Source organism: Equus asinus, chromosome 3 (assembly GCF_041296235.1).
Source record: "Equus asinus isolate D_3611 breed Donkey chromosome 3, EquAss-T2T_v2, whole genome shotgun sequence".
NCBI lineage: Eukaryota > Metazoa > Chordata > Mammalia > Perissodactyla > Equidae > Equus > Equus asinus.
Genome location: NC_091792.1, coordinates 96,888,730 through 96,903,124, shown reverse-complemented (window position 1 = coordinate 96,903,124; position 14,395 = coordinate 96,888,730). Strand labels below are relative to the sequence as shown.

The 14,395-nt window shown below is 40.4% G+C and overlaps 1 protein-coding gene across 2 annotated transcripts in view; it reads right to left on the bottom strand.

Annotated features, from left to right (window-relative positions):
- Positions 1-13,495, bottom strand: part of RASGEF1B (RasGEF domain family member 1B) — a 698,380-nt gene extending 684,885 nt beyond the window's left edge. Inside the window, exon 1 of one of the 2 annotated variants that reach the window (XM_070505531.1) lies at positions 13,406-13,495. The gene's annotated coding sequence lies outside the window, so the exon portion shown is untranslated. The remainder of the gene's footprint in view (positions 1-13,405) is intronic. The other variant, XM_044766215.2, reaches the window with a different exon arrangement.
- Between the last annotated feature and the right edge of the window lie 900 nt (positions 13,496-14,395).

The following is a 14,395-nucleotide window of genomic DNA, read 5'->3' as shown; positions in this document are numbered from 1 at the left end:
ACAAGAAAAATCCCAAGTAAGCAATCTCAAATAACACCTAACTGAACTAAAAAAGAAGAACAAACAAAGCCCAAAGTCAGAAGAAGGAGAGAAATAATAAAAATCAGAGCAAAAATAAATGCTGTTGAAACAAAAAAGGCAGTAGAAAGGATCAATGAAACAAAGAGCTGGTTCTTTCAGAAGATAAACAAAATTTATAAAACCCTAGCAAGACTTACAAAGAAAAAGAGAGAGAAAGCTCAGATAAATAAAATTAGAAATGAAAGAGAAATAACAATGGATACCACAGAAATACAATGGATTATAAGAGAATACTACAAAAAGCTATATGCCCACAAAATGGACAATCTAGAGGAAATGGATAAATTCTTAGACTATTACAACCTGCCAAAGCTGAATCAAGAAGAAATAGACAATATGAATAGACCAATCACAAGTAAAGAGATTGAAACAGTAACCAAAAGCCTCCCAAAAAATAAAAGCCCAGGACCAGATGGCTTCCCTGTAGAATTCTACCAAACTTTCAGAGAGGATTTAATACCTACCCTTCTCAAGCTATTCCAAAAAATTAGGGAAGATGGAATGCTTCCTAACACATTCTGTGAGGCCAATATCACTCTGATACCAAAGCCTGACAAGGACAACACAATAAAGGAAAATGACAGGCCAGTATTGCTGACGAACATAGATGCAAAAATCCTCAACAAAATATTAGCAACCCAAATATAACAATACATCAAAAAGATCATACATCATGATCAAGTGGGATTTATACCAGGGACAGAGATGGTTCAATATGCACAAATCAATCAATGTGATACACCACATTAACAAAATGAGGAATAAAAACCACATGATCATCTCAATAGATGCAGAGAAAGGATTTGACAGGATCCAACAGCCATTTATGATAAAAACTTTTAACAAAATAGAGAGAGAAGGAAATTACCTCAACATAATACAGGCCATATATGACAAACCCACAGCCAACATCATACTCAGTGGGCAAAAGCTAAATGCCATCCCTCTGCAAACAGGAACAAGACAAGGATGCCCACTATCACCACTCTTATTCAACATAGTACTGGAGGTCCTGGCCAGAGCAATTAGGCAAGAGAAAGGAATAAAAGGAATCCAAATATGGAGCGAAGAAGTGAAACTCCTGCTGTTTGCAGACAACATGATCTTATATATAGAAAACCCTAGAGAATCCATCATAAAACTATTAGAAATAATTAACAACTACAGTAAAGTTGCAGGGTACAAAATCAACTTACAAAAATCAGTTGCATTTCTCTAGTCTAATAACAAACTTACAGAAAGAGAACTCAAGAATACAATTCCACTTATAATCACAACAAAAAGAATAAAGTATCTAGGAATAAATCTAACCAAGGAGGTGAAGGACTTATACAATGAAAACTATAAGACATTACTGAAAGAAATACATGATGACATAAAGAGACAGAAAGAGATTTCATGCACATGATTGGAAGAATAAACATAGTTAAAATGTCCATACTACCCAAAGCAACCTACAGAGTCAATGCAATCCCAGTCAGAATCCCAATGACATTATACACAGGAACAGAACAAAGAATCCTAAAATCCATATGGGGCAACCAAAGACCCCAAATTGCTAAGGCAATCCTGTGAAAAAAGAACAAAGCTGGAGGCATCATGATCCCTGACTTCAAAATGTACTACAAAGCCATAGTGATCAAAACAGCATGGTACTGATACAAAAACACACACACAGATCAATGGAACAGAACTGAAAGCCCAGAAATAAAACTGCACATCTACAGACAGCTAATCTTTGACAAAGGTGCCAAGAACATACAATGAAGAAAAGATAGTCTCTTCAATAAATGGTGTTGGGAAAACTGGACAGCCACATGCAAAAGAATGAAAGTAGACCATTATCTCCTACCATACACAAAAATAAACTCACAATGGATCAAAGACTTGAAGATAAGTCCTGTAACCATAAAACTCCTGGAAGATAATATAGGTAGTACACTCTTTGACACTGAACTTAAAAGGATCTTTTCAAATACCAAGTCTTCTCAGACAAGGGAAACAAATGAAAAAATAAACTAGTGGAAGTTCATCAGACCTTGGAGCTTCTGCAAGGCAAAAGACACTAGGATCAAAACAAAAACACAAGCCTCCAGTAGGGAGAAAATATTTGCAAATCATATATCTGACGAGGGGTTAATCTCCATAATATATAGGGAACTCACACAACTGAACAACAAAAAAACAAACAGCCCAAACAAAAAATGGGCAGAGGATATGAACAGATAGTTTTCCAAAGAAGATATACATATGGCCAATAATCACATGAAAGACGTTCAACATCTCTAGTCATCAGGGAAATGCAAATCAAAACTATACTAAGATACCACCTTTCACTTGTTAAAATGGCTATAATCACTAAGACTAAAAATAATAAATGTTGGAGAAGGTGTGGAGAAAAGGGAACCCTCATACACTGCTGGTGGGAATACAAACTGATGCAGCCACTATGGAAAAAGATATGGAGAAGCCTCAAAAAACTAAAAATAGAAATACCATATGACCCAGCTATTCCACTACTGGGTATCTATCCAAACAACTTGAAATCAACAATCCAAAGTAACATATGTACCCTATGTTCATTGCAGCACTATTCACAATAGCCAAGACATGGAAACTATCCAAATGCCCATCAACTGATGGTTGGATAAAGAAGATGTCGTATATACATAATATACAATGAAATATTACTCAGTCATAAAAAAAAGACAAAATCATCCCATTTGCAACAACATGGATGGCCCTGGAGGGAATTATGCTAAGCAAAATAAGTCAGACTGAGAAAGACAAACACCATATGATTTCACTCATACGTGGAATATAAACAAACACATGGACAAAGAAAACAGTTCAGTGGTTACCAGGGGAAGGAGAGTGGGGGGTGGGCACAGAGGGTGAAGCGGAGCACTTATGTGGTGACAGACAAGAAATAATGTACAACTGAAATTTCACAATGAACTCACTAAAAAAGCAAAAACTATATTTGTCTCATATTAGTAAAGCTATGCTAGCTCTTTGGTTACTATTTGCATAGTATATCTTTTTCCATCCTTTTACCTTCAAACTATTTTTGTCTTTTAATAAGGTGAGTCTCTTGCAAACAGCACACAGTTGGATCATATTTTTTAATTCATCCTATCAATCTCTGCCTTTTCATTAGACAGTATAATCCATATATATTTAATTTAATTACTGATAAGGTAGGATTTATGTCTGCCATTTTGCTATGTGTTTTCTACATAACTGATGTATTTTTGGTCCTCAATTCCTCCAATGCTGCCTTCTTTTGTGTTAAATAGATATTTTCTAGTGTACTATTTTAATTACCTTGTCAATTCTTTTATTATATATTTTTGAGTTATTTTCTTACTGGTTGCTCTGGTGATTACCATTAATATATTAATTTATAACAATTTGGTTCTGATTAATACCAACTTAATTTCAATAATATGTAAAAAAATTGCTCTAAATAGCTCCATTCCCCACCATTCCTCTATGGTGTTATTATCACAAATTGCATCTGTATACATTGCACATTCATCAACAAACATTTATGGTTATTGACTTATGCAGTCGTCTTTTCAATCAGATATGACGGGGATAAAGGAGTAACAAAAGCTACATTTCTATTATCTTTTATATTTACCTATGTGGTTACTTTACCAGTGTTCTTTCTTTATTCATGTGGATTTGAGTTACTGTATAGTGTCCTTTCATTTAGGTTTTCTTACAGGGCAGATCTGCTAGGGATGAACTCTCTCAGTTCTTGTTTATCTGGTAATGTCTTAATTTCTCCTTGCCAGATATAGAATTCTTGGTTGGTAGTTTTTTCTTTCAGCACTTTGAACATGTCATCCAACTCTCTTCTGGCTTCCATGGCTTTTGATGAGCAATCAGCTGTGAATGTCATTGAGGTTCCCATATACGTGATGAATCCCCTCTCTCTTGCTATCAAGATTCAATCTTTGCTTTTGGCTTTCAACAGCTTGATTACTACGTGTCTAGGTGTGAATCTCTTTGAGTTTATACCTTATGTGGAGGGAGTTTTTTGAATTTGTTGGATGTATACATGAGTGTTTTCCATCAAATTTGTGAAATTTTCAGCCACTATTTCTTCATGTATCTTTTCTTCCCTTTTCACACTCCCCTCTCCTCTGGGACTTCCATTATGCTTATGGTGGCACATTTTTTTAGTGTCCCACTTTGTTCATTTTTCTTCATTTTTCTGTTCTTTCTGTTCCCCAGACTAAACAATATCAATGTATCCATCTTCAAAATCCCTGATTCTTTTTTCTGCCTATTCAAATCTGTTGTTAAGCTCCTCTAGTGATTTTTTTTCATTTCAGTTTTTGTATTTTTAAACTCCAGAATTTCTATTTATTTCCTCTTCATAATTCCCACCTCTTTATTGATATTCTCTACTTGGTCAGACATCATTATCATACATTAATTCTTTAGATTGGTTTCCTTTAGCTCTCCGGAATATTTTAAACAGCTGATTTAAAGTTTTTGTGAAGCCCAACATCCAGGGTTCCATAAAAACAATTTCTACTGATTGCTTTTTTCCTTGTACAGAGAATATTTTCTTGTTTCTGTATATGCCCTCATAATTTTTGGTTTAAAACTAGACATTTAAAGTAATATAATGTGACAACTCTGGCATTCAGATCAGATCAAATCCTCTCACCTACAGGATTTGTTGTTGTTACCACTTGTATTTGTTGTTTGCTTACTCAGTGACTTTTTTGAACTAATTCTGTAAAGTTTACCTTCTTTGTCATGTTAGCGTCTCTACTTGGTTAGCTTATTGGTCAGCTAATGATTAGACTGAAATTTCCTTAAACACCTGGAACCAATAAATCTCTCAGACTTTGCTGTGAGTGTCTCTGTGTAGGTGTTGGGGCATGCCTTTAAAACTCAGTTTATAACTTCACCTTAGCCTTCATTTCCTACTTGCATAGAATCTCAAGATTAACCAGAGGGAGAGCTTAAGGCCTTCTCAGGCCTTTCCTAAGCATTCTCACAGCCCTTCCATTTACCTGACCCTCTAGAGTACCAGGAATATGTCAGAGCTTTTCAAAGGCCCTATGGACAGTACAATCTAGCTATTCCTTCTAAGCTTTTTCTTTTTTTTTTTTCCCAAAGATTTTATTTTTTCCTTTTTCTCCCCAAAGCCCCCCAGTACATAGTTGTATATTCTTAGTTGTGGGTCCTTCCAGTTGTTGCATGTGGGATGCCACCTCAGCGTGGCTGGATGAGCAGCACCATGTCCACACCCAGGATCTGAACCGACGAAACACTGGGTCGCCTGCAGCGGAGCATGCGAACTTAACCACTTGGCCACAGGGCAGGCCCATTCTTCTAAGCTTTTTCTTAGTCTATTGTTTGTTCCAACTTTTTATCCACCATCTAAGCCAAGTGCAAAGTTTAAACCCTTGCCTATAATTGTTTTTGACAATGCCTGCTATGGGGGGAGAAGGTTTTCAGCATTGAGTGAGCTCTGAGTCAGCCTTGTAAGTGAAGTCTCCCAGGGAACCACCAGACAGGCCAGATAATGACAATTCCATAAGAATGAGGCTTTGAAAGAGTCCCAAACACATTCTGCTCTCTTTGGTGGCTACTAAGCTGCCCCAGGAATGTGCGCTGTTATTTTTTAAGGCTATTGCATAGCTGGAAAGCAGGGAGTGGGACTAGGGCAAGTTAAAATGTCAGAGAGCTTACTATTCTTACTAAGATTCAGCCACTTTTCTTGAATAAACAATCCCCAGGTTACTGCAAGCCTTTGGTTAACTTCTAGAATGCTGAAAAAGTTAATTCTGCAACTTTTTGCCAGTTTTTTCATTGCTCTTATTGAGGGGAAAATCTTTGGAGGGCCCTTTTCCTGTCATTTTTACTGACATTCTCCCATAACCTTTTTCAAGCCAAAAATAATCCACACCATGGCTGAGTACAAATGCACTAGTATCAGACACCAGCATCATAGAAATGGAGAGTTAGGAGTCATGAGGTAATGAAGACATAACAAAGAGCCTGACTCTTCTGTGTAATTGCCCCATAAGGCCCATTCAGAATATCCACTAATTTCCAACACCTCTTCATGCTCCTTTAATTAAACCTGCTCTTCCTTAAACACCAGCACCAAGATAAATGAGAGTAAGCTAATTCAATCTTATTGATTCCCTGTTTTGTTTAATCACTAGAGTTACTGTTTTAATTACTATAGATTGTTTTCTACTATTTCTATTTCAAATACACCTTGACTCAGTTACAACATTTCTGCAGAGAAATGTGCTCTACATGCCAGTCACCTTATAAACTTTTTAAACCCAACAGATTTGTTAACAAAGAACTGACTATATGCAACTAATGGCTGAAACCAATTGTGTAAAAAATAAGTGATATAGGCTGGTGGATTACTGGAGATCTCTGAAGGAAGTAATACTTAAGCTGGATTTTGAAGGATGGAAGAGGAATTAGGAGAACGTGGGAAAGAATAATTCCAAGATTCCAGCCTGGAATCGGCATAATATGATCTACGATCAGTGAGCAGACTAACTGGTTATAGTGGTCATTAATGTGGGGAGGAGAAGGTTAAAGTTAAGGAGACATTGAGGTTGAGGAAGACAACAGAAAATCTTCAAGAACAGGCAGAGAATTTTGGACTTCACTTGTGGGACAATGGTTCACAATCATTTTCTCTCCTCCAATCCACGTGAGAGATGCAATCACTCCCAGTAACAACAATGATTCACAATTCAAGAGATCCTGAAATATGGGGATGAGATAGAGAGAATGGTATCAGAATCTCGGGGTCGGGGGCAGTAATGAAGGACATGAGAGATTTCAAAAAGCTCCACTTGAGATTCTGATATTCTTCCTTCCTTCACTGATATCCTTCCTTCACTCATCGCTCCGCACCTCCCTCAATGGGAATGGAAAGTCACAGAAGACCCATGAAGAAAACTCTGCCTTCGGAAAATGCTTCAGGACTGTATTTCATGGAGTAATTGTCTAATTTCCTAAACATCAGACAAGTCTATTTCAGCACTTTCCAAAATGTAATTCATAGAATACTCATCCCATAGATGCCATCTGTTAAAAAGATGCCACTAGTTCACATAAGTTTGGGAAATCCCACACACCATATCCCCTTCTATTCAGTTTGGGAAATCCCACAAATTATACCCCCTTCTATTAGAGATTCACAAACCTTATTAGTTAGCCTACTAAAGGATCTAAGAATTCCCACAGTGGAGAAACCCGTTCACTTGTTTTTTTTTTTAAAGATTGGCATCTGAGCTAACAACTGTTGCCAATCCTTTTTTTTTCCTGCTTTTTCTCCCCAAATCCCCCCAGTACATAGTTTTATATCTTAGTTGTAGATCTTTCTAGTTATGGCATGTGGGATGTCGCCTCAGCGTGGCCTAACGAGTGGTGCCATGTCCGCGCCCAGGATCCAAATCAGGAAACCCTGGGCTGCCGAAGAGGAGCATGCAAATTTAACCACTCGGCCACAGGGCCAGCCCCCCGTTCAATTTTTTTAACCCAGAGTTTCCACAAGCTTATTCTCACATATCTATTAACATCCTAGTGTTCCACAGAAAAATTGAGAAAAACTGGCTATATTAGCTTCTTTGTGGTTGGGGACACATCAGATGTGGTTCTCCGCCTGCCAGCGATCTGTTTATGCAAGAAAATAAAGCAGGAAGTGGTGTTCCCTCCACTCTAGAAACCCCACTCCCCACAGCCCTTCCGGTCCAGCTCTCATTTGCCTCTTCAGTTCCCCATGCAGAGAAGAACCCCACCCCAGCCCTCTCTCCCACCCTTAAGTCCCTACAAATGGCTTTATTCAGTGGGGATGGTGAATCAAGGCTCCTGGGTTCCTCAGTGTTTTTCTGGGACCCTCACCAAGGTTCATCCCCTGAATCTGAGCTAAGTAACTGAGCTGGCTAACAGGGAAACATGATGGCACTTGTGGGTCTTCCTGAAACGTGAAAAGCTGCTGAGCAAGGGACAAGAGAAAAGAGAAAAACAGGCCTGTCTGGGCCTGAATGAACTACAAAATAGAACAACACAGATGAAAATGAAAATGAGGAATGACCTTCCTAGCTCTCATTTCCTTCTTCTTCAAAAGCTCTCAGTGGCCTTTTTAATTCTTCCCCAGCACAGCTGTGGTAGGCTTGCTCCTTCAAAGCTGTGCTCTGTGCTCCCTCTGCTGGCCCTGACATAGCAATTAGATTTAAAACCAACTGTAGTATAGCAGTTACATATGGTGGCCTTCAGTGATGTTTGCCATCTACACATCCTCTCTTAAACTTGGCTACACTCCCTAGCAAAGATAGAATTCAACTTCTTTTGTATTAGCAAAAACAACAAAAAAGGGAGGTATGAAGAAATGGTTAAATAAATTATTGTACTTCATACTATGAAACACAGCCACCAAAGTTGTGTCCACCACTATGTGAGATGCTAGGGATAAAAAGATTGGTAATACTTGATCTCTGCACTCAGGAAACTTACAAGTTAGAGAGAGGAGACCAATAATATAATACATTTCTCAAAAAGAAGAGTTTTAGAAAATTTCTGTAACATGTGCCTTCAATGATGATTCAAATATGTTCACTGAATCTATAAAGAGGCATCTCACGTAGGCCAGGCTGTGCTTTCTTAAATGTACATCTTACTGGATAGATTTGGTTACATGAAAATATGAACTCATAATGATCTTAACAGCCATCCATTATGGAACACCTACTGTGGACTAGTCACAATATGCTTTATGTATGTTAGTTCATTTTGTGAATTAGGTTCAGAGATAAGCCTAAGGAAGAAACTGAGGTTCAGAGATGCCAAGATTACTCAACTAGAAAGTGACAAAGTCAGCATTCAAATCCAGGTCGGCTTGACTCCAAAGTCCCTTCAATCTCTTCCCACCACACTACTCTCAATCATTACCCAATTTCCACAAATATCATTGCTACCTGAGGTTTCCCTCCACTTGGTTGCTGAGTATAATAGAAAAGCCTAATATAACAACCAACAATAGTATCTTACATCTGTTCAAACTGAACAAAGCACTACACACTCTATGCAAAGCCCCTGGCCTTAAGGAGTTTACAGTATAACGGGTCAGGGGCTATATGCAAAATAAATTAAATATAGCCAATAGATTTTCTACATGTCAGGAACAGCTAGTTTGAAAACATAATGGGGAACAAATTTCATTAACAAGTGCAGCCAAAATACCCCAGAATAAATGTAAGAAACATTTGTTAAGCTTTTATGAAGAAACTTATAGAGCTTTTACAGGAAGACACCATAAGGAATGAATAGAATGTTCCTGCATTGGATGACTCAATATTGTAAATATAAAATTTTCTCCAATTTGTTAAATTGAAAACAATTTGAGCCACAGTTACTGAATCATTGCAATATCAGCACAGAAATGGGCATATAAATCAACTCTAAAATCAAATTGACAATGTATATGGGGGAATTTAGTGTACAGAAAAAGTGGCATTTCAAATGAGTGGGGAAGGACAGAGTAGTGAATCAGTGGTATGAAACAGCTGGCTGTGCATTTGGGAAAACACAAAGTCCCACCTCACAAGAGACACAAATACAAATTCCAGGTGGATTAAAGATGTAAACATTAAAACAAACAAAAGTAACAGAAGAAAAATAAAGGGATATTTTTATATGGGAATAGGAAAGGAAGCCTCGCCTAACATGCCACCAAGGTCCAACATTATAGGAAAAAACACTGCTGAGTTTGACTAGGTAAGAAACAAAAATGTCTGCAAAAGAATAGACACCAGGAAGAAAAATAAAAATTAGAAATTTCAGAGGAAATATTTGAAAAATACATGATAGTAAAAGAAAACAACATATTAATTTAAAAAACAAAAAATAGGGCCAGCCCCAGTGGCCTAGTGGTTAAGTTCAGTGTGCTCCACTTCAGCAGCCCCAGTTTGGTTCCCAGGCACAGAACTACACTTCCCAGTTAGTAGCCATGCTGTGCTGGCAGCCCACATACTAAAACATAGAGGAAGACTGGCACGGATGTTAGCTCAGGGCAAATCCTCCTCAGCAAAAATAAAATAAAAAACAAAAAACAAATTTCAGAAAAATGTGTACGCATGTATTCATTAATGTTACATATAAAAATACATTAAAAAGAAAAGGCAAACATAAATTAGATTACAGCAATAGTTATTTTTATGAGATGGTAAAAAAACAGGCTTTTACTGGTATATTGTTTATATTTCTACAGTAATCACACACTATAAGAAAAAAGACTATAAAAATATTTCCATTTTAACTATAAGTAAAAGAGAACTTTTACTTATTTACAGGAGAACTTCAATACTTAATAAGAAGCATCCTGAATTAGTGCTTGAAAGTTTCCACCTTGTGGAATTTTTTTTTTTTTTCCTTTTTCTTCCCAAAGCCCTCTCCAGTACATAGTTGCATATTCTTAGTTGTGGGTCCTTCTAGTTGTGGCATGTGGGATGCCGCCTCAGCGTGGTTTGATCAGCAGTGACATGTCCGCGCCCAGGATTCAAACCAACGAAACACTGGGCCGCCTGCAGCAGAGCACGTGAACTTAACCACTCGGCCACAGGGCCAGCCCCCAGCTTGTGGAATATTTACAAACTCTCTCGAGACCTAAGAAATTGAATGATTCAAAAATTAGCAAATGATTCGAAAATTCCTCCTGAGAAGCTAATCTCTAAAAAGCAGTGACAGTAGATTTGCTAGTGGATGAAAGTAGTTATAAAGTCTAAAAGCTTGTTTTTAAAAAAAATGCATAATAGTGAAATGTCCCATTTCTCCTTCCCAGGAATCCAGCTTCTCACCACTCTTTCTGCTCAACCCAAGGTTTTGTGAAATTATCACGGGAAAGACAGAAATACCTGTGATGTTTTATATTACCTGCTGTGCTTTTTATTCTCAGTTATTCCTTTTGCATAAAAACAGAGAACGAAGAAAATGAAGGAGGAGGCGGAGGGACAAAGGAGGAAGGGCAGGGAAAGAATGAAAAGATTTTCAGCTCTTAATGTTTCAAAATAGATTTTGGAAACTCCCTAAAGAGAGACTCCAAGGAAAGAAAAGGTTTGGGACAGCAGAAGCCAACATTAATGCCATAAATGGGGAAGAATGCCTGGGGTGTAGGAGGTGTCCCACCTAGACTTGCTCTCGTTTCCACAGGCTGGAGGAGGGCAGAGAATCTGAAGGAAGCAATACAATTAGCCACAGAGTCCTGGCTGGGAGGTGAGGGGTGATGGAGTGTGGTGATGAAAAGACTCTCAGTAAACTGGGGATCCACGGGTTTGCTTCCCAGGTGAGGTAAGGTCCAAGAGCCGCTCCTCGCTTGACAACAGAGTGACAGCACGACAGAAGGGCTAACAGCATGGTGTGTTGGCTCGAGGCCTGAGACAGCCTTTAGAGCCTCCCAAAGCCTCAGGACAGCTTGAGGGAGCAGCGGAAAGTCTTCCTCACCCCAAGAGGGCCACAAAGGTGGCTGAGAACCAGAGCACCCGAAGGAGCCTGGAGGTTCCAAGTGGATTATGTAAACTGATGACCAGAAACAGACAGAAAACAAACATTAGCAGAGGCTGCCTTAGAGAGAGGAAGGCCACAAATCAGAAGTCCGCCCCCCCCACCCCCCACCAAGATCCTCACACAAACAGATGCCACCTTGTGTAGAAAGAAGGGAAACAGGGAAATCCCGAGCTAACTGAGGAAACCTGGCACTGGCTGGATTAAGCCCCAGATATCAGGTAACATCAGGTTCCCGAGAAAGGCAGTTACGCTATAAATTATGTTTTACATTGCTGTTGGCCTGAATTTGTGGGTTGTGCAAAGTGAACCCACCAAACCTGCTTTACAGGATTGTTTCAATATAACAAAGTGAGACCAAGATGAGGAAGGTCCCATGCACACCTCTGCAACTATCAGATGCTTGCTGTCATTACCACAGCTCACAATTTCATTGCCCAGTAGCTTTCAGCTCCACTACTTACTAAGCAGAAGGGGCACTGCAATGTGGCCAAGTTTATTCAGCTCATTTTTGCTGTAAGCAAGAATATACCAAGGCATTACCTCAGAATTAACATATTTCATTTTCCCACATACAAGTGATGTGACCTGCGCTTTTAATTCAGTCATGCCGCCTGTAACACAAGACATTCTCTCTAAGCTGGTAAGACACATTGATTCAAAATGTCCTTTATATAGGAGGATACATGATTCCACAAGGCATTTTTCTTAGGAGCTACAATCCAGATCAGTTTTGCTGCTTGCTTGTCAAATCCAATTTGATTACACTGGGTGAAAATAAACTCAGTTGACTACCTGTCTTCACCTCCTGCCAGGCACCCCAGAAGGACATCGATTGTTTATTCTTTAGAGAGATACGATTGGGAGCAAGAAAGTAATTCTCATTATTGTATGTATCATAATAAGGATTGCAATTGCATATCTACTGTATGCTAAGTAGTCTGCATAATTACTTAATTTAAACTTGACAAATATCCCCATGTTATAGATTAGGAAACTGAGTCTCAGAAAGGTTACATTACAAGAAAGGCACAGAGTAAATGGCAATGGCTATCTTTGAATCCAAGTTTATCTGACTTCTTCCTACTCTACCAGAATGCCTCACTAATGAAAATACATGAGCCTATCTTAAGCTCATACTTTAAAATTCCTGTCACGGAACTCAAGGTCTGGGACACCAAAAGTCATTCTACCACCCCTACCACTCTCACCTCCTACCCACTCTGTCATACACTTTCCTCGGCCACACTCACTCACATCCATTCCTGAACCCACCTGCCTCCTTTCAAGCCTTTACAGACCTCTTCCTCTGCTTCGACTGTCCTATCTTTCCTCCTCACTTAGAGAATTCCAACCCATCCTCTAAGTCGGACAGTGACTTTGAAAGCTTTGCTCTCTCTCCCAAGGAGAACTAGCTGCCGCCACTTCAGCTTCTGCAACTTGGTGATCTTTCCATCACAGCACACACATATCACCTGACACAGGCGTTTGTCTGCACACGCCTCTGTAACCACTACTAGAGTATGAAATCCTCAAAGTCCGGGTATGGGGCCTATATCTTTGCACACCCGTTAATCTAAGGCACTCGGCGCTTAGCGGGAGTTCAACAAATGCCTGTTGAGTTAATAAATGAATTTTACTTTAAATCAAGGTCTATATTTCACATGTTCTGGACTGTGGAGGAATCATATGCAAGTAAGCACTGTGAAGTAAAGTGGCTCAAATTATTATAAGGACGACCACGAAGAAGGGCTTCACTCACCCAAAGCCAGTTTTTCCAGAGACCTCCCCGGGTCTCAACACCCGCTCAGCCCAGGCAGGAGAGAGCCCCGCCTCCCTCCCTGCCAATCAATCGTTCCTCGCGCCTGCGCAGGCACCGCCCTCCCCGGAGCCCCGCCCCAGTCCCCGCCCCGAGGCTGTCGCGGGCGGTTAGGTCCGGCGGGAGCTTCTGTTTCACTGGCGCGCCCACTATGACGATCACCTACAGCTGCATTGCTAATGGCCGAATGGTCTTAGCGGAGTTGGCCCTGACCGGCGGCTCCTATCAGGTACCCCTGAGTCGGCACCTCCGCCTTCCAGGGCTCGGCTTTTCGAGGGTGGCGCCCAGTGTGCCCGCCCCTCAGGGCGCGGCGCTGAGGGGCGGGCCCGAGCGGGCTGTGGGAGCGTGAGGCCCACGCCCCCCCGCGCGGCCGAGCCCACGAGGTGGTGAATCCCCGGCGGAAACCCTGCGCGCTCCCGGCCTGCGGGGCCGCACGTGCGCCGCCCAGGGGTTAGCGTGGGTGCTGCATGCGACTCGTTTGGCAGTGATCTACGGCCACGTTTAGTTCCGGGGACCCTTACAGATTTTCTCTCCCCCACAGAGAAGTGGGCTGCAGTTCAACACACATTTATTGAGCATGTGTTAGTTGCAAAATCCCAGGGTAAAGGTGTGGGGGATGCAATGAAGAGAAGACGGCGCCTGGATTTGTCACTTGAGGAGCTCATTGTCCCTTTACGCGCAAGCGCTATATACAGTTGTCCTACAGGGTAAAAAGTATTTCAGCGGAAGTAGGTCGAGATTGCTCCGGGAGCGCTCAAGATAGGTGGCTGCTTGTCCACCACAGAGGAGGTGATGTTAGAGAGCTCGGCTTCGAAGCCTTCTAAGAGTTAGTCCTAGCTTAGAGCCCGAAAGGGTAATGAGGATTCCATGCAGAGGGAACAGCGCGGTGTGCTTGGGGAACCTCAAGAACCTCAGTGTGGCCAGAGCACAGAG